At 47.4% G+C, this 19,550-nt stretch overlaps 1 protein-coding gene across 4 annotated transcripts in view; it reads right to left on the reverse strand.

The window, feature by feature from the left end:
• Positions 1-15,285, reverse strand: part of CYRIB (CYFIP related Rac1 interactor B) — a 252,104-nt gene extending 236,819 nt beyond the window's left edge. The window contains exon 1 of one of the 4 annotated variants that reach the window (XM_077493344.1): positions 15,156-15,285. The gene's annotated coding sequence lies outside the window, so the exon portion shown is untranslated. Of the gene's footprint in view, positions 1-12,779; positions 12,799-15,155 lie in introns of those variants that run through there. The other 3 variants (XM_077493339.1, XM_077493338.1, XM_077493340.1) reach the window with 3 other exon arrangements.
• Positions 15,286-19,550: the final 4,265 nt, after the last annotated feature.

The following is a 19,550-nucleotide window of genomic DNA, read 5'->3' on the forward strand; positions in this document are numbered from 1 at the left end:
TAGTCCAAGCTCCTGACGTGTGCCTGCCTAAACTGGCTTAAACGGCTCATAAAACTACGTCATGCCCTCAACTAGGAAGCGGAAGACAAGGAGTGGTAGCCAGGCTACTAAAAACCTGCAAGACTAAAGACAGTATTGATCGCTACTTCCCGGGCTCCCAGGCGGCCTCTCTGGACCCCAAGATGGCGGAACCACGCGGCTCTCTGCCTGGAGTTTCTGGTCCCTACAATCACCCAGACTCCCCAGCTGCCTCCTCAGCTTTGGGTGCACTCTCCGACATTCCGCCAGGTCTCCGATCGGCCTCTCAAAGCCTATCAGTACACCCGTGTACCCTCCAGCTGGACTGTGACCTTTGGGCTCTCCTCCAGGCTCTCCCGACTAAATTGGACGTTGAACTACTCATTAGCCGCCTGGAGGATAACCACCTCAAGGAGATGTAGGGGGTTAAAAGAGATGTACAATCCCTTACCACCAGACTGCCAGCAGGGGAATCCTCTATGGCAACCCTAAGCCAGAGAGTATTGGCCTTGGAATCCCTCCAGGACACTCACGTGGATGCCACGGTGGCCCTCCAAATTCACATTGAGAACATGGAGGACAGGAGCAGGCAGAACACCCTGCAGATACGGGGTGTGCCTGAAGACCTTGCATAATAGGCAGCGGCTATCTTTCAGAAGGTATCAGACAATACCCTCCCTAACCAAGTGGAGTTCGACAGAATCCACAGAGCCCTGGGTCCCCATTCCACTGATCCCGCCAGACCGAGGGACATGATTTGCAGACTGCACAGGTACACACTCAAAGAGACTGTACTGCCGATGGTATGGGAGTATGGCGACCTGGAATTTGACGGTGCTGATTCATCTTAATCAAGTGGGATTCATCCCAACTAGAGAAGCCCAGGATAACACAATTAAAGTGTTAAACCTTATCCACACTACACATGAGATGCAAACTCCATGCGTTATAATAGGCACAGACACTAAAAAGACATTTGACTGTGTGAACTGGTGCTTCATGTTTGCGGTCTTATGTCACATAGGCCTGGGGGAACAGATGCTACATTGGATCTCCAAGATTTACTCACCTCCGACGGCCCAAGTTACAGCCAACGGGATTTTGTGAGACCCCTTCCCCATAACAAATGGGATGAGACAGGGGTGCCTATTGTCCCCGTTGCTCTTTTCTCAGTACAATCCGCCTAAACCCAGACATCACAGGAGTTAGAGAAGGAGATGGGCAACATAAAATTTCAGCTTACGCAGATGACCTACTGTTCTCCCTCACTAACCCATCGGTGTCGCTTCCCAACCTTATACGCAAGTTCGAAAAGTACTATGGCCGACTGCCTAACTTACGGATTAACTTCAGCAGATCAGAAGCTATGGGGGTGAGCGTTTCTTCTGCGCTGCTTCAGACCTTGCAGTCAAGCTTCAGGTTTAAGTGGACAGATACAGCTCTGAAATATCTGGTAATGTATATCCCTTCTAAATTATCTTGAGTCTTCAAATTCTACTCCCCCTCCCTTCTGACCAGAACACGTATTTTCTTGTAGATTTGGAATCGGGGATTGCATTCATGGTTCGGTAGAAGTAACCTTTTAAAGATGTGTATCCTACCCAAGTAGTTATAACTTTTTCAAACTCTACTGATCAAGATACCACCTCAGTACTTTAAAAAGATTCACTCCTTATTCATCAAATTCATATGGGCGCACAAGGGACCATGCACTCCCCGATCCCAACTATCCCTGCCTAAATATAGTGGAGGTATTGCACTTCCCGATGTATTCAAATACTACCAGACTGTGCACCTGGGGTGACTTATAGACTGGAACCATCATGTAACCAGCAAACTCTGGGTACAAATTGACCAAGCCCAAACAAACGTCTTATTGAAGAGGGCACCGTGGTGTTATGATAATCTCCCACCTAACCTAAAGCTACACCTCCTGATAGGCTCTACAGTACGTATCTGTTCACAGGTGGTTGAAAAAAACACTCTCTTGTCTGCAGACCCTCCCTTGATGCCCATCCTTGGGAATCCGAGATTTCCCCCAGGCCCGAGAGACCATCATTTCTCCATCTTAAGACAGAATAACTGTTTGAGTATCGCACTTTTTACTATCGGACGGCTGGCCGTCCATATCTGCATTAATGGAGCCCACGTGTTCCTTTCACTTGCCGTTTTGGAATGCCTTGCCGATTCATCACTTTCTCCACTCCCTAAGGACCCAGGAAGATTTGGTCGACAACTATCCACATTTGAAGAGTACTGCGCTGATGATGGGATATTGACGCAAGTGCTCTCAAAGATGTCTAGCCTACTGGAACAACCACACTTACCCTGGATGGGCAAATGGGAGGGGGAGATGAACTGTAAGTTCACGATCAGTCAAAGACAGAATATGGTTAGGTTCTCATTGAAGTCATCCATCTGCACTAGGATTCAGGAAACAAATTACAAAATACTGACACGGTGGTACCATACCACACAGATGTTGCATATATTCTATTCCGAGATGCCTGATCATTGCTGGAGATACCAGGATGAGGGAGGTACGATGCTACACATTTTCTGGTCCTGTCCAAGAATAGCACCATACTGGAGGAGAGTACGGAACATTATTCACAAATTCACCGATTACAAGATACCCGATGAGCCAGCTTTTTTCTTATTGCACGTTACGACTATTCCAGCAAAAAAATATAAGAAATCTATTTTACGACATCTAATAAATGCAGCTAAGGCATGCTTCCCTCTCAGTGGAAAAATGCATCACCCCCTACTATCAGATGCTGGCTCCATAGGAAGAGATCAATAAGATGGAAGATCTCACACTATCAGCACAAAACAACCAAGAAACATGCTCTGAGTCATGGAGATTGTGGAATATGTTTATCCTCTCTAAAGAGGATTTGACCTTGCTCAACTCATGATGGCCGAGCGTAGGTGTCATAATTGGATGTCCGATAACTAGATATCCACCGCCTACCCAGGGCACCCCCCCCCCCTTTTTCTTTTCCCCTTCCTTCTTTCCATGTTTAGTTTCAGTTATCTTTTTCCTTCTTCTAATCTCTCTTGCAAGTTAGAAAGTGGAAAGTGGATAAGGCGATTCCGGGACTTGTTACCCTCTGATTTATCACTTGGTTGCTCCAACACAGGAATTATATTCTCACTGATTGTACATGGAGTATGTTTTGTATGATCTGACTTAATATCCGGATCACTATTCTATCATTTCAATGTATCTGTAATGTTATTGGGTACACATGGTTACTGTGGGTAACCTGGGCTTTCCTTTTGTGGTTGAAATAAAATATTTGAAAAAAAAAGACCTGGCAACCTACCTTGTAAAAATAAATTCAAAAGTCAAGGTCCCAAAGGGTAGTAGATAAGCTGCATTATGCAACGCACCAAAACCAGAATTTCACTGAATTATATTTCCAATATTTAAAGTGTATTTCTTACATTTGTACTCCCAAGCCTCCCTCTAAGTCTACTGCTTCTCCTTTCACTGTCCAGTCACAGGGTGAGAGAAGGACAAGACCAGTAATGCTGCACACGACTGGACTTTACGGCAGAATAGGTCAGACGGAATCATTCTGTCGGATTATCCGATCGTATGTGGGATAATCCGATCCTATTTCTTTAAAAAATTCAGACGGACCTAGAAATAGAACATGTTTCAAATCTGTCCGACCGTTCATCTGTATGCTGGCCCAACGGACCAAATACGATGCAAGGGCAGCTATTGGCTACTGGCTATTGAACTTCCTTTTCTACTCCCGTCGTACCTCATCACGTTCAAAATGAATGGACTTTTGAACAGACCTTAGTCCGTTCTTGTGTGGGCACGTCCGTTCGTTCGGAAGTCTGTCGTAACTACGCCGAAAGTCCGTCGGGAAGACCGTCTGACCTTTTCTGCCGGAAAGTCCTGTCGTGTGTATGCAGCATAAGTGTTACTGGACTGTAGCAGCGAAAAATCAGGTTTCCCGCTTTATCAGAGAGGACTGTGCCATGTGGCATAGCTGTATAAATCTCAGGATTGGATGGACAGAAATAAATATCTCTAAGGCCACGTACACACGGGCGGATTGTCTGGCCAACTTAGTCCGCTGAAACGTGTTTCAGCGGACAATCCGCTCGTGTGTGGGCTTCAGCTGACTTTTTCAGCGGACAGTCTGGCGGACGAAGTCTTTCGGAATTTCCGTAATACAGTCCGTCCAAACTTGGTTTCAGCGGACAGTCCGCTCGTGAGTAGGCAAGTTGGACGGACTAAGTATGGCGCATGCTCAGAAAGGATTTACACGGCCGAAGGTTGCATTGCAGTGTATTGGACGTCGAATTTCTAGTCCCGTCGTACGTGCTGTACACGTCATCGCGCACGCTTTCAGCGGACTGTCTGTTCGTCGTGTGTGGTCAAGTCCGTTCATTCAAAAGTTGGACGGACTGTCTGTCGGATTGTCTGACGAACTTAGTTGGGCAGACAATCCGCCCGTGTGTACGCGGCCTAAGCAGGTAAAGCAGCCCTCATATATATATTTCATGTTTGTATTTAGCTGTTTGCCCGGAGTTCAGCTTTAAAAAAAAAATCAGGAGCAGAAATATGTTCTAATCTGGATTACGCAAGATTACAAGACAAAGGCCTTGCTGTATGATGGAACAGGTAAGGGATTGTTCTAGATGTCCAACCTCATTTTCAAAGACACAAGAAAGCGTGTTCATTAATTTCTCAGTGCGCATATTAAATCAAAGTGTGGCGACTGGAAACGTACGAGCGTATTTATTAAACCTGCTCAATCAACGCAGAAGCGCAAAAAAATAAGGAATTGTTGTCTACACACTCCATCTTTTCATGCTGGCTATGCAAGCAATCCTACAGATCAAGGATGTGTTCACACACTGCCTTTTTGTACAGTATATCCACCATTAGCAGGATCTTTACATATGGGTTCCCAACTCAGCCCACTTTCTGTAGAAACAGCATTATCATGTCAGAGAACCTAGATGGGGTATAGTCCAGGCAAATCCAGGGCAGTTGGCAACTAAATTATTGATAAGGAAAGGCAGAAATAAAGACAAACCCCCCCCCCCCCCCCCCACACATACAAATTTCCCCTCCTAGCACAAATACCACTCAATCATCCCTATTAGCACAAATCCCCCCCCTAAAAAAAACTCCATCTCCTAGCAGAAATCCTCTACCCCTCAAATGTCCCCTCCAAGCACATATTCTCTCTCCTCACTTCAACCCCCCCCCCCCCCCCCGCAACACTAATCCCCCTCCCCAATCCCCCGTTCTGGTACAAATCCCCCCCCCCCCCATAAATTTCCCCTCCTAGCACGAACCCCCCAAAAAAATATTTCCCCTCTACGATTATATTTTTATAGCACAAAACTCCCAAATACAAATCCTCCCAAATAGCCACTCCTAGCACACCTATTGGTTGAACTAGATGGACTTTTGTCTTTTTTCAACCAGACTAACAAAATACATTCCTGGGAATTACAGACCAATTAGCCTAACATCAATAGTATGTAAACTCTTGGAGGGGATGATAAGGGACTATATATGAGATTTTAGTAATGAGAACAGTATCATTAGCAGTAATCAGCATGGATTCATGAAGAATGGTTCTTGCCAAACCAATCTACTAACCTTCTCTGAGGAGGTGAGTTGCCATCTAGATAAAGGAAGGCCCGTAGACGTGGTGTATCTGGATTTTGCAAAAGCATTTGACACAGTTCCCCATAAACGTTTACTGTACAAAGTAAGGTCCGTTGGCATGGACCATAGGGTGAGTACATGGATTGAAAACGGTCTACAAGGGCGAGTTCAGAGGGTAGTGATAAATGGGGAGTACTCGGAATGGTCAGGGGTGGGTAGTGGGGTCTCCCAGGGTTCTGTGCTGGGACCAATCCTATTTAATTTGTTCATAAATGATCTGGAGGATGGGATAAACAGTTCAATCTCTGTATTTGCAGACGATACTAAGCTAAGCAGGGCAATAACTTCTCCGCAGAATGTGGAAACCTTGCAAAAAGATCTGAACAAATTAATAGGGTGGGCAACTACATGGCAAATGAGGTTCAATGTAGAAAAATGTAAAATAATGCATTTGGGTGGCAAAAATATGAATGCAATCTATACACTGGGGGGGAGAACCTCTGGGGGAATCTGGGATGGAAAAGGACCTGGGGGTTCTAGTAGATGATAGGCTCAGCAATGGCATGCAATGCCAAGCTGCTGCTAACAAAGCAAACAGAATATTGGCATGCATTAAAAAGGGGATCAACTCCAGAGATAAAAGATAATTCTCTGGCTCTACAAGACTCTGGTCCGGCCTCACCTGGAATATGCATTCCAGTTCTGGGCACCAGTCCTCAGGAAGGATGTACTATTAGTTATGGGGAAAGGTTGTGAGCACTGAACTTATTCTCTCTGGAGAAGAGACGCTTGAGAGGGAATATGATTTCAACATACAAATACCGTACTGGTGACCCCACAATAGGGATAAAACTTTTTTGCAAAAGGGAGTTTAACAAGACTCGTGGCCACTCATTAAAATTAGAAGAAAAGAGGTTTAACCACTATGTTGAGGGTTCTTTACTGTAAGAGCGGCAAGGATGTGAAATTCCCTTCCACAGGCGGTGGTCTCAACGAGGGGCATTGATAGTTTCAAGATCAAGAACTATTAGATAAGCACCTGAACGACCACAACAAGGGATATACAATGTACTGACATATAATCACACACATAGGTTGGACTTGATGGACTTGTGTCTTTTTTCAACCTCACTTACTATGTAACTAACAACTAACAACAAATTTTCCTTCCTAGCAGTGACGGCTAGTGGTAATTTTCTTTTTTTTTGGGGGGGGGGGGGGCTACAAACACCTACAGCCAGTCCCCCCCCCCCCTGGTCTGGCTGGGTTGAAGCAGTTACCCCATCTATGGTGGGCGCTTCACCCAGGCAGCGGGCATCACATGCAGTGGGCATCACATGCAGCCGGCATTACGGATGGCTTCCTCTTCCCCTGCAGGCATCACGGCGGCTTCCGTCTCCTCCCTCCTCTCAGTTGCCAATTGGAATGCTTCTCCTTTTGGGCAATCGGGAAACGGGTCTCAGACCCGCTTCCTGATTGGCCGGGAGGAGGATCAGTGTATCAATAGCGAATATTAATTCACTATTGTAACACACGTGAGCCCACCCCCGAGCCCACCCTATTCTGTAGCCTATTATAGCCTCTGGCTCTAATCAGGTTTTTTAAACCCCTCCCCCCATTGGGTTCCAAGCATCTGGCGACCTGCATGGAGGCCAGACACATGGATGGGGGTGGGGGGAGGCATGGATAGGGGGGGCAGCTCCCCTGTACCCTTAATGGACAGGCCACCCCTGCCTCCTAGAACAATTTTTACCCCCTGCCGCCCCCTCAAATTCCCGTTCTCAACACAAATCTCCCCCCCCCCCATTTTCTTGTGGTGTCCCCTAGATGCAGGACTGTCCAGGAAATCCAGGACAGTTGACATCTATGCTATTGTGAAGGGGAAGACAGCAATAAGGACTCCTCAAATAAGGGTGATGCTGTGATCCCGTGGCACACCAAGCCAAAGCTCCTAGATGAAGGCATATCCCAGCAAATCCAGGACAGTTGGCATCTATGATACCGTGAAGAGAACGGCAGCAAGGAGCCTCCTGTGAGCAAGTTGTGGAACTTCTCTACTGAAATTACAAGAAGTATAAAAAAAGGGGGTCCCCTGAGAACCAGATTATTGACAAGAGGGAGTGAGATGAACTAGTACACTACAGCAGTGGTTCTCAACCTCAGTCCTCAAGTAACCTCAACGGGCCATGTTTTCAGGTTTTCCTTTACTTTGCACAGCTGCTTTAAATCATAATCAATGACATGATATTGATATGAGCTATTTTATCTAAGGGAAGTTACCAAAACATGGTCCGTTGGGGGTATTTGAGGACTGAGGATGAGAACCACTGGTCTACAGCAATGTCTCAAAAGGAAACTGAGACCAAGGTGATTGGCGGTGCTTCCTCTGTGCATCTCACCCTCTTTACTTGTCCTGGTGACCATTATACAAAATTCAAAGGTGGTTTTCGGAAAAGGAAGTACGGGGAAATCTTCCAATGAGGATGCCTATTCCTGTAACAATGGTCTAAGAGAGAATTCCCCTAAATTACAACCAAACCCTAATACAAAAAATGTAATATATTGCAGCTTAGTCCTTAGATGTGGTGGCTGCATTTGTTTTTATCTTTTCAGGCTTTATACCTTAATTTTCTCCCGGTGATCCTGCCAGTAACACATTTCCTGTCTCACTGCAAACCAAGGATATGTGTGTGAGCGGCTCAGGCTGTATGGGAATGAAGTACTGTGCCAAGCTGCTGTGAGTGCTGGCCGGGAAGGGAGCTCGTCTGTGCTCTCGGCAATGTAGTGCCTAGGTGTACCAGGAGACACACATCAAGTCAAGACCTGCTGTATAATAGTGAATGTCAGTCTCAGCATGGACCCCCACCAGACCACGTCCCAACACGTTTCACTTCACCCACCGGAGCTTACTCATGGGTCTCACTCACCATACTGTATCTTTGAGGACCAGTGTTTTTACCCCAGGACATAAAGTATGTTAAGACTAAAGACCACATCCCCTTTCCACCTCTCCTCAACATAGGTGGAAGGGGTTCTGTAGTCCTCAGAGATTACTGGTTAAGTGCTAAGAGTGCAGCAAATGCAGTGTGCAGAAAAGGTGTGCGCAGCCTACTGCATTAGGGTGTGCATTCTAAAGCCAAAGTCCACATGCATGCCCAACTGTGGCAGCTGGTGGTTTTCTTCGGGGGGAGGGGTGGCAAACAACCACCCATCCCTCCCGAGCGGCAAACAATCCCCCCCCCCCCCCCCAGCAGCACGTCTGGCACTTGCTCCATCGTGGCACGTGACAGGCAGCGTGTAGCAGCTCGGCTGGGCACAAGAACAATAATACTAATTATAATGCAATAATGCTAATGTGCATGGGGTGCTTAGGGTGTGTCCAGGCACATCCGGCACACCCTGTGCACATGCCTATGGTGTGGAGGAAGTTATCAACTTTTATAACAAATATATTATACTTAACTCCACTGTGCAGCTCGTTTTGCACAGAGTGGCCCCCAAACATCCTCTTCTGGGGTCCCCGGCGGCTCTCCCTGCTCCTCCTCACATCAGATAACCCCCTAGGAGAAGCGCTCTCCTGAGGAGGTTACTTTGTGGGATCGCTCCCGAGTCCAGCATTCGGCGTCCATAGCCGCCGGATGTATGACTCGGGCCCCGTCCCTGCGTCATTGGATTTAATTGACAACAGCGAGAGCCAATGGCTGCGCTGCTATCAATCTATCCAATCAAGAGCTGAGAACCCCAGGCAGAGAGATAGCGCGTCCCCATCGGGTCAAGTTCCTGAGCTCAGGTAAGTAAAATATCGGGGCTGGGGGGGCGGTCAGTGGCAGGTGTTTTTTCACCTTAATGCATAGGATGCATTAAGGTGAAAAAACACGAAGGTTTAGAACCCCTTTGTATCAATATAAATACACTGGGGTTGATATACTAAAACTGGAGAGTGTACAATCTGGGGCAGCTGTGCATAGAAACCAATTCGCTTCCAGGTTTTATTGTCAAAGAGTAATTGAACTGAGCTGAAGCTAGAGGCTGATTGGCTACCATGCACAGCTGCACCAGATGTTGCACACCAGTTTTCAGCCCTATTGCATCTTTCAAGGCAACGATAAAACAAAGGATCTGCTATTGCCTGCATGGTTCCTGAGGTTCCAACTCCAGAGCATTCATTAGTGAGTCCGTGAACCCGAACAAGCATGTAGCCAGTAAGGTGGGGTCACATAGTTGTTCTACGCCAAATAATGAAGCAAAGACCGACAGCCCAGGAGCTTGCACTTTATAAAAACCAGTCAGCTGTTTCAGCTCATAATCTATAAGCTGTATAAGGTGCCGTTATCGTAGCAGATTCTCCGGGGACTTGTACATGTTATGATTGTAGACTCGGCTTTCTGCCATGGATGATAAAGCCTGCGTGTTTTCTGCTCTCACACCTCCCCATCCCCACATCAGCATTAGTCCGCCTGTCTGCCACAAGTGTGAAAGAATTGCAAGATTCACCCCAGCAACAGGCAACACCACAATACCACCATTCCGAGAAACTCGATATACACTACAAAGGGTGCATGTTTATAGATCTGAACTATACAACCCGGTATACACTACAAAGGGTGCATGTTTATAGATCCGCACTATACAACCCGGTATACACTACAGAGGGTGCATGTTTATACAACTGCTGATCAATAGGATTTGTGCATGTACACCGTTACATATATACTGTCACCCATAGATGCACTCATATACTGTCACCCATAGATGCACTCACATACTGTCATCCATAGATGCACTCATATACTGTCACCCATAGATGCACTCACATACTGTCACCCATTGATGCACTCATATACTGTCACCCATAGATGCACTCACATACTGTCACCCATAGATCCATACAGATACTGTCACCCATAGATGCACTCACATACTGTCACCCATAGATGCACTCATATACTGTCACCCATAGATGCACTCACATACTGTCACCCATAGATGCACTCACATACTGTCACCCATAGATGCATACAGATACTGTCACCCATAGATGCACTCATATACTGTCACCCATAGATGCACTCATATGCTGTCACCCATAGATGCATTCACATACTGTCACCCATAGATGCACTCATATACTGTCACCCATAGATCCATACAGATACTGTCACCCATAGATGCACTCACATACTGTCACCCATAGATGCACTCATATACTGTCACCCATAGATGCACTCACATACTGTCACCCATAGATGCACTCACATACTGTCACCCATAGATGCATACAGATACTGTCACCCATAGACGCACTCATATACTGTCAGCCATAGATGCAGGACCAATCCTAGGGTCACAGGCGCCTGGGTGCAGAAATACTTCTGGCGCCCCGTCATGGGAGCGTGGTCATCTTACTAACTCCTCCCCTTTGGCGGGGGGGGGGGGGTCACAGTGGCACTATTTGATGGGCACAGTGACAGCATTTGATGTAGCACTATTTGATGGGCGCAGTGACAGCATTTGATGTGGCACTATTTGATGGGCATGGTGACAGCATTTGATGTGGCACTATTTGATTGGCACAGTGGCAGCTTTTGATGTGGCACTATTTGATGGGCACAGTGGCAGCATTTGATGGGGCACAGTGGCAGCATTTGATGGGGCACAGTGGCTGCATTTGATGGGCACAGTGGCTGCATTTGATGGGCACAGTGGCGGCGTTTGATGGGCACAGTGGCGGTGTTTGATGGGCACAGTGGCTGCATTTGATGGGCACAGTGGTTGCATTTGATGGGCACAGTGACTGCGTTTGATGGGCACAGTGGCTGCGTTTGATGGGCACAGTGGCGGCGTTTGATGGTTGGGCACAGTGGCTGCATTTGATGGCACAACTTACAGGGTGAGGCTGAGGGTCAATTCCGAGCCTCCACAACAGACACAGTGTCAGGCAGTGGCAGGTCCTATGCTGGTGCAGTGCAGGTGGACAGCTGCTCAGCTGAGCTCAGCCACCCACAGCAAGGCAGGCTCAGGCAGCTCTTTTCAGATGTGCTCCGCTCCCCTTCGTCTAAGCCACGCTGTCTGAAGAACGTGGCAGAGGTGGGTGGAGCTAGTTTACTAGCCACGGAGGCGGTGTGCTCTGAATGCTGGGGCGGCCGTGGCCTCTGAGGTCACTGGTTGCTAGACATGGCAGGCGATTCTAGCAACCAATGCAGCACACAGCAGAGGCGGCCAGCAGGTCAAGTGAGTTCCACAGCTTTGGCGCCCCTCCTCTGCAGCAGCTTGCAGCACCTGGACACAGTGCACCACATGAACCCACCCAGGATCGGCCCTGCAAAGGTGGACACATGTACTGACACACATATACTCTGGCGTATATCTATAAAGTAGTGAATGTGACTTTTACTGGTGGTGAATCAATCACTGTCATTTGAAACACATGCACCAGGGAGATTCACCTGCAGTTCATGTCAGATTAACTGCTTTACAAATGAGTTGTATATGCCCATAAATACACACAGCTGACACCTCTACATAATAATCTGTGTATAGACAGTATATATTACTGTATTATATATATTTTTTACATACACATGTATATATTCTCTATATGATTCTGTATGTATAGGCTTGTATAGAATGAACAACACAATAATATTTGTATAAGAAAGGAAACATATACAGTAACATATACCCGTACAGCCCACATTTGTACACATTCACAGACATGTACATGAGTATATGTATACATATGTACAGATAGTGTACATGTGCACATATAGAACCCCCCCACCCCATGTATACATTCATAGACCTATACATGCGTTTATATTCAAACATATTTACAGAGTATATGCAGAAATTAATGTAGCATGTCAGATTTAATGATGTACAATATATATGTGCAGCACACACACATATAACATGACATGCACACACAGCATGGATGCCTATCCATGCACACATATTAAGAGAAAATCTTTGACAGATCATTCATCATTGAGTAATGACACATGGTACAGGCTCAACCCTGTTACATGCTCGGTACAGGGAGCGCAAGGGATGGGGATCAGTGCCTGGATTCAGGAGCTCAGGGTGTGCAGAGGATGGGGATCAGCACCTGGATTCTGGAGCTCAGGGTGTGAAGAGGATGGGGATCAGCACCTGAATTCAGGAGCTCAGGGTGTGCAGAGGATGGGCATCAGCACCTGGATTCTGGAGCTCAGGGTGTGCAGAGGATGGGGATCAGTGCCTGGATTCAGGAGCTCAGGGTGTGGAGAGGATGGGGATCAGTACCTGGATTCAGGAGCTCAGGGTGTGCAGAGGATGGGCATCAGCACCTGGATTCTGGAGCTCAGGGTGTGCAGAGGATGGGGGCCAGTACCTGGATTCAGGAGCTCAGGGTGTGCAGAGGATGGGGATCAGCACCTGGATTCTGGAGCTCAGGGTGTGCAGAGGATGGGGATCAGTACCTGGATTCAGGAGCTCAGGGTGTGCAGAGGATGGGGATCAGTACCTGGATTCTGGAGCTCAGGGTGTGCAGAGGATGGGGATCCATACCTGGATTCAGGAGCTCAGGGTATGCAGAGGATGGGGATCAGCACCTAAATTCAGGAGCTCAGGGTGTGCAGAGGATGGGGATAAGCACCTGGATTCTGGAGCTCAGGGTGTGCAGAGGATGGGGATCAGCACCTAAATTCAGGAGCTCAGGGTGTGCAGAGGATGGGGATCAGCACCTAAATTCAGGAGCTCAGGGTGTGCAGAGGATGGGGATAAGCACCTGGATTCTGAAGCTCAGGGTGTGCAGAGGATGGGGATCAGCATCTGGATTCAGGAGCTCAGGGTGTGCAGAGGATGGGGATCAGTACCTGGATTCTGGAGCTCAGGGTGGGCAGAGGATGGGGATCAGCATCTGGATTCAGGAGCTCTGGGTGTGCAGAGGATGGGGATCAGCACCTGGATTCAGGAGCTCAGGGTGTGCAGAGGATGGGGATCAGTACCTGGATTCTGGAGCTCAGGGTGTGCAGAGGATGGGGATCAGTACCTGGATTCAGGAGCTCAGGGTGTGCAGAGGATGGGGATCAGTACCTGGATTCTGGAGCTCAGGGTGTGCAGAGGATGGGGATCAGTACCTGGATTTTGGAGCTCAGGGTGTGCAGAGGATGGGGATCAGTACCTGGATTCAGGAGCTCAGGGTGTGCAGAGGAGGGGGATCAGTACTTGAATTCAGGATCTCAGGGTGTGCAGAGGATGGGGATCAGCACCTGGATTCTGGAGCTCAGGGTGTGCAGAGGATGTGGATCAGTACCTGGATTCTGGAGCTCAGGGTGTGCAGAGGATGGTGATCAGTACCTGGATTCTGGAGCTCAGGGTGTGCAGAGGATGGGGACCAGTACCTGGATTCTGGAGCTCAGGGTGTGCAGAGGATGGGGATCAGTACCTGGATTATGGAGCTCAGGGTGTGCCGAGGATGGGGATCAGTACCTGGATTCTGGAGCTCAGGGTGTGCAGAGGATGGTGATTAGTACCTGGATTCTGGAGCTCAGGGTGTGCAGAGGATGTGGATCAGTATCTGGATTCTGGAGCTCAGGGTGTGCAGAGGATGGGGATCAGTACCTGGATTCTGGAGCTCAGGGTGTGCAGAGGATGTGGATCAGTACCTGGATTATGGAGCTCAGGGTGTGCAGAGGATGGGGATCAGTATCTGGATTATGGAGCTCAGGGTGTGCAGAGGATGTGGATCAGTACCTGGATTCTGAAGCTCAGGGTGTGCAGAGGATGGGGATCAGTACCTGGATTATGGAGCTCAGTGTGTGCAGAGGATGTGGATCAGTACCTGGATTCTGGAGCTCAGGGTGTGCAGAGGATCTGGATCAGTACCTGGATTCTGGAGCTCAGGGTGTGCAGAGGATGGGGATCAGTACCTGGATTATGGAGCTCAGGGTGTGCAGAGGATGGGGATCAGTACCTGGATTATGGAGCTCAGGGTGTGCCGAGGATGGGGATCAGTACCTGGATTCTGGAGCTCAGGGTGTGCAGAGGATGGTGATTAGTACCTGGATTCTGGAGCTCAGGGTGTGCAGAGGATGTGGATCAGTATCTGGATTCTGGAGCTCAGGGTGTGCAGAGGATGGGGATCAGTACCTGGATTCTGGAGCTCAGGGTGTGCAGAGGATGTGGATCAGTACCTGGATTATGGAGCTCAGGGTGTGCAGAGGATGGGGATCAGTACCTGGATTATGGAGCTCAGGGTGTGCAGAGGATGTGGATCAGTACCTGGATTCTGAAGCTCAGGGTGTGCAGAGGATGGGGATCAGTACCTGGATTATGGAGCTCAGTGTGTGCAGAGGATGTGGATCAGTACCTGGATTCTGGAGCTCAGGGTGTGCAGAGGATCTGGATCAGTACCTGGATTCTGGAGCTCAGGGTGTGCAGAGGATGGGGATCAGTACCTGGATTATGGAGCTCAGGGTGTGCAGAGGATGGGGATCAGTACCTGGATTCTGGAGCTCAGGGTTGCAGGCTGTCAGCCGTCTCTTCTCTCTCTCTTGATTTCTGCAACAGACGCTTCCGGGTTGGTCAATGAGAGCGTCACAGCTTCAGGTCTGCCGAGCTGCTGCAGCTACTGTGAAATATCTCTATAAAAGGAAGAGACACTGAAGAACAGGAAGCGTACCTTACAGAGGATGGTCGGCTGGTGTCTGCTGCTGCTGCTCTGCAATACAAGGTGCCCACACACACCAGAGAGGAGCACGCCGGGCCGCGCTGAGCCGTGGTCGATCGAGTAACGTAGAGGAACGATAACGACAGATTTCTAATTATCAGAAGAGATCGTTAGTGAACAAAAAGATCCTTCAACATCACACATCAACCCTTTACAGCCCATCGCTCACTTTGATATGGGGGGAGCCTTTTCCGAGCGAGCGCCGCGTACATCCATCATCAGGATTGGCGCGTCGATTTCAGGATTGGGGTGAAGCTGAAGCGGCAATAACCTCAGCTACATATTTCAGTCGCTCCCCCCCCCAAACCCCAATCCCCCCAAATATGATAGTGCTACACAAGACACCTGAGAGGTTAAAGCGGAACTCTAGCCAGAACTGATTATTCCAGCCTTGGGCGGAGGCCAAGTTAAAGTGGAACTCCAGCCTTTCCAGTCCTGCCCCTCTCCTGTACTGAAATGGCTTACTCTGATTTCACTGCACACTGTGAGCTTCCCACACTGTGCACTGGAAAGTGCAGGAAGTTTGATAGATCCCGCCTCTTTTTCTGGCATATAGCTCTTTCCTACCCCGCCTGGCTGTCCTTGACCCCGCCCCTTTTATTTAACTGGGTTCAGGTCATTTCGGTCAAGGAAGCTCAGCATCACATGTGGGTGGTGCATATGCAAATTAATCTACTGCCTAGGAACGCCCACTCTTCCAGGCTAACATCCACGTCAAGGCATTTGCATAACTCCTCCCACTACTCCCATTAGGACTGAGTGCTCTTGAGAGGAGTACTGAGAGAGGGTGCTGAAATGTCAGTAAGCGCTACGTACAGTACCCTGCCAGCCCCTCCCACCAGCCACCATCTGCCTGCATTGCATAGCAAAGCACAGAGACCCAGTGATAATGTCATTGGGTGTAGAATAAGCTGTGCCATGAAAAAAGGAAAGGTTTTATCAGAAAATTACATGAACACGCTGATGAGGGTTAGGCAGGTAGTTAGTTAGTAGTTATTGTTCAGTATCAGCAGGATTGCCCTTACAATCTGATTGTACAATCTGTACAATCTACACAAATCCTGTGTGTGGGCCCCAATACAGGACACACTGTGACTACATCTATACAGCTGTATCCAAATCCAAGGAGATGCATTGGAAAAATCTTCTGCTGGTTCCAACTGGATTGTAGTGTGTGTGTGCTGTAAACAAACGATCCCTTGTGATCTTCACTATGACGCTCAGTGTGTTTAATCAAAATCTTTAGGGATGATTTGTAGAGAATTCACATTGCCAAGGTCTAAATACCGCATATGGCCACTAGATGGAGCTATAATAGGAATTTCCTACAATACTCTGCTCCATCTAGTGGCCAAATGCGGTATTTCTCATTTTAAATCAATAATTTACATTCAAAGAGAATATAGCCTAAAAACTTTTTATTTTTATTTTTTTCCCCCCATATTCACGCAGATCAAAACGTACATGCAATGGATGTGGGAAATCTTCCAATAGGGAAACCTATCTGCTGGGATCTTTACCATTCCTTATGCTAGCCAAAAATGAAAGCTGAAGTTTAATCTGTTTATATTTTATTTTTCTAGTCTCCCTCCAATCAACATGCTAATGACAGTTTTTAATAAAGCCTTTCCTTGTTGATTGCATATCTTATTTTAGACTGCATGTGAAAAAAAACCAACTTTTTTTTCAGCAGTCTTTAGTCCGCCAATGCAGCATTGTGAATCCAAGGCAGCCTTGGTGATGACAGGTCCTCGAAGCTCACTGTAAGTGGGTTGAATAAGAAGCGCCATCTATTGCAGGGGATAGAGCCAGGGAGGAGGTGAGTATGGTAGCTGGGGCAGTTTTTTCCCCCCTTTTTTTTAAATTCCGGGGATTTTTCTTTAAAACTGGCAAGCTTTAGCTCTCCAAGTGTTGCAAAACTACACATCCCATCATGCCTCTTCCTCTGGGTCTTGCTATGCCTCATGGGACTTGTAGTTCTGCAGCAGCTGAAGGGCCAAAGTTTGCCTATCCCTGGTGCAAAAAAATGGTGTGTGAATGTCTCATGAATTTGCACAGCTGTTATAAATAATGGTCTTAATTTGTGTACTATTCTTATGTCCTCTGATCCTCAGCTCCATTGAATTACATCTGAATGACCTAAATCAGGAAAATATTGTATTGTGGCCACTAGATGGAGCCAATGATCATAGTAAGTAAACATTACCCAAATTATGGCTATTTTTCTTGATAGCTAAGCAACTGTTTAACCACTTCAGCCCCGGAAGAATTTTCCTGACCAGAGCACTTTTTGCTATTCGGCACTGCGTTGTTTTAACTGACAATTGCGCAGTCGTGCGACGTGGCTCCCAAACAAAATTGACGTCTTTTTTTCCCCACAAATAGAGCTTTCTTTTGGTGGTATTTGATCACCCCTGCGGTTTTTATTTTTTGCGTTATAAACAAAAAATAGCGACAATTTTGAAAAAACACATTTTTTTAACTTTTTGCTATAATAAATATCCCCAAAATATGTATATAAAAAACATTTTTTTTCCTCAGTTTAGGCTGATACGTATTCTTCTACATATTTTTGGTAAAAAAAAAAAAAAAAAAAAAAAATCGCAATAAGCGTTTATTGATTGGTTTACGCAAAAGTTATAGTGTCTAAAAGATATGGAATAGTTTTATGGCATTTTTATTGATCTTTTTTTTAAAACTAGTAATGGGGGTGATCAGCGATTTTTATTATGACTGCGCTATTATGGCGGACACATCGGACACTTTTGGCGTGATTTTGGGACCACATTTATACAGCGATCAGTGCGATTAAAAATGTATTGATCATTGTGTAAATGTGACTGGCAGTGAAGGGGTTAGCCACTAGGTGGCGCTGTAGGGGTTATGTGTGTCCTAGGGCGTGATTCTAACTGTGGGGGGGGGGAGGGGCTGTGTGTGACACGTCACAGATTACAGGGGATTACAGAATGGGGAGATTCTTGTTTACATTAGCATCTCTCCGTTCTTCCTTACTGTGAGGCGATCGCAGGTATCCCCACGGACATCGAGTTCGCGGGACCCGCAGTCACGGTCATGGAGCTCCCGCCCGCAAGCTGCATTTTAAAGGGCAACATACAGGTACATTAATCTGCCTGTACCTGCCCTTCTGCCACAGTATGTCTGCATGAAGCGCAGTCGGGAATCGGTTAAAGCGGAGTTCCACTCAAAAATTGAACTTGCGCTTATCGGATTCCTCCCCCCACCCCCCTCTGGTGTCACATTTGCCACCTTTCAGGGGGAGAGGGGAGAAGATACCTGTCTAATCCAGGTATTTGCTCCCACTTAACATAGATCGCCACAGGCTCCGCGGTGATCTACGCCATGTCCTCCGTCCCCCTGCTGTCTTCTTGGAGACACACAGGTCCCAGAAGACAGCAGGGACCAGTGAGGACACGCAGCTTGACTCGCGCATTCGCAGTAGGGAACCAGGCTGTGGAGCCACAAGGCTTCACTTTCTGATTTCCTTACCGAAGATGGCGGAGCCTCCACTCGAGAGCCGCGGGACAGATCGGCTTTGGGTGAGGACATTGAGGGCGCCCTGGACAGGTAAGTGTCCATATTTTAATAGTATTTCTAGCTACTGACTTTAAAAAAAAGTTACATGAACATGCTGATGAGGGTTAGGCACCTTCGGTTTCTGAAACAGGTGCAAATTCAGGCAGAAATTCAGGCCTAATTCACACATGAACAGGGACAGGGACGCACCAGAGCCTTTGCTGTGAACCGCGTCAGCAGCAAGTGTGAACCTGGCCTGAGACATTTGCAGTTTGCACAGCAATTTTTTTTAAATAGACCCCTCACACCAGGGATATGCAAACTTTGGCAATCCTGCTATTGCAGAACTACAAGTCCCATGAGGCAAAGCAAGATTCTGACAGCCACAAGCATGACACCCAGAGGCAGAGGCATGACGGTTTGCAACAGCTGGAGGGCTAAAGCTTGCCTATCCCTGCCTTACACTTATTTTGCTGCCATGTATGCATTTAAAGTCTGCCAGTCTTAAAGAAAAATCTGTGTAGCCATGCCCCCTTAGGGGTTGCTGTGTATAGTGGTTCACCCGTCACCCTTCCCAGCCAGACATCCATCCCAGTCACTCAGAAACCAGTCCATTGATTTGTTTTATTTATT

This window comes from Lithobates pipiens, unplaced genomic scaffold (genome assembly GCF_037356315.1).
Source record: "Lithobates pipiens isolate NorthernLeopardFrog02 unplaced genomic scaffold, aLitPip1_a1.2 Scaffold_19, whole genome shotgun sequence".
In the NCBI taxonomy this organism is placed as follows: domain Eukaryota; kingdom Metazoa; phylum Chordata; class Amphibia; order Anura; family Ranidae; genus Lithobates; species Lithobates pipiens.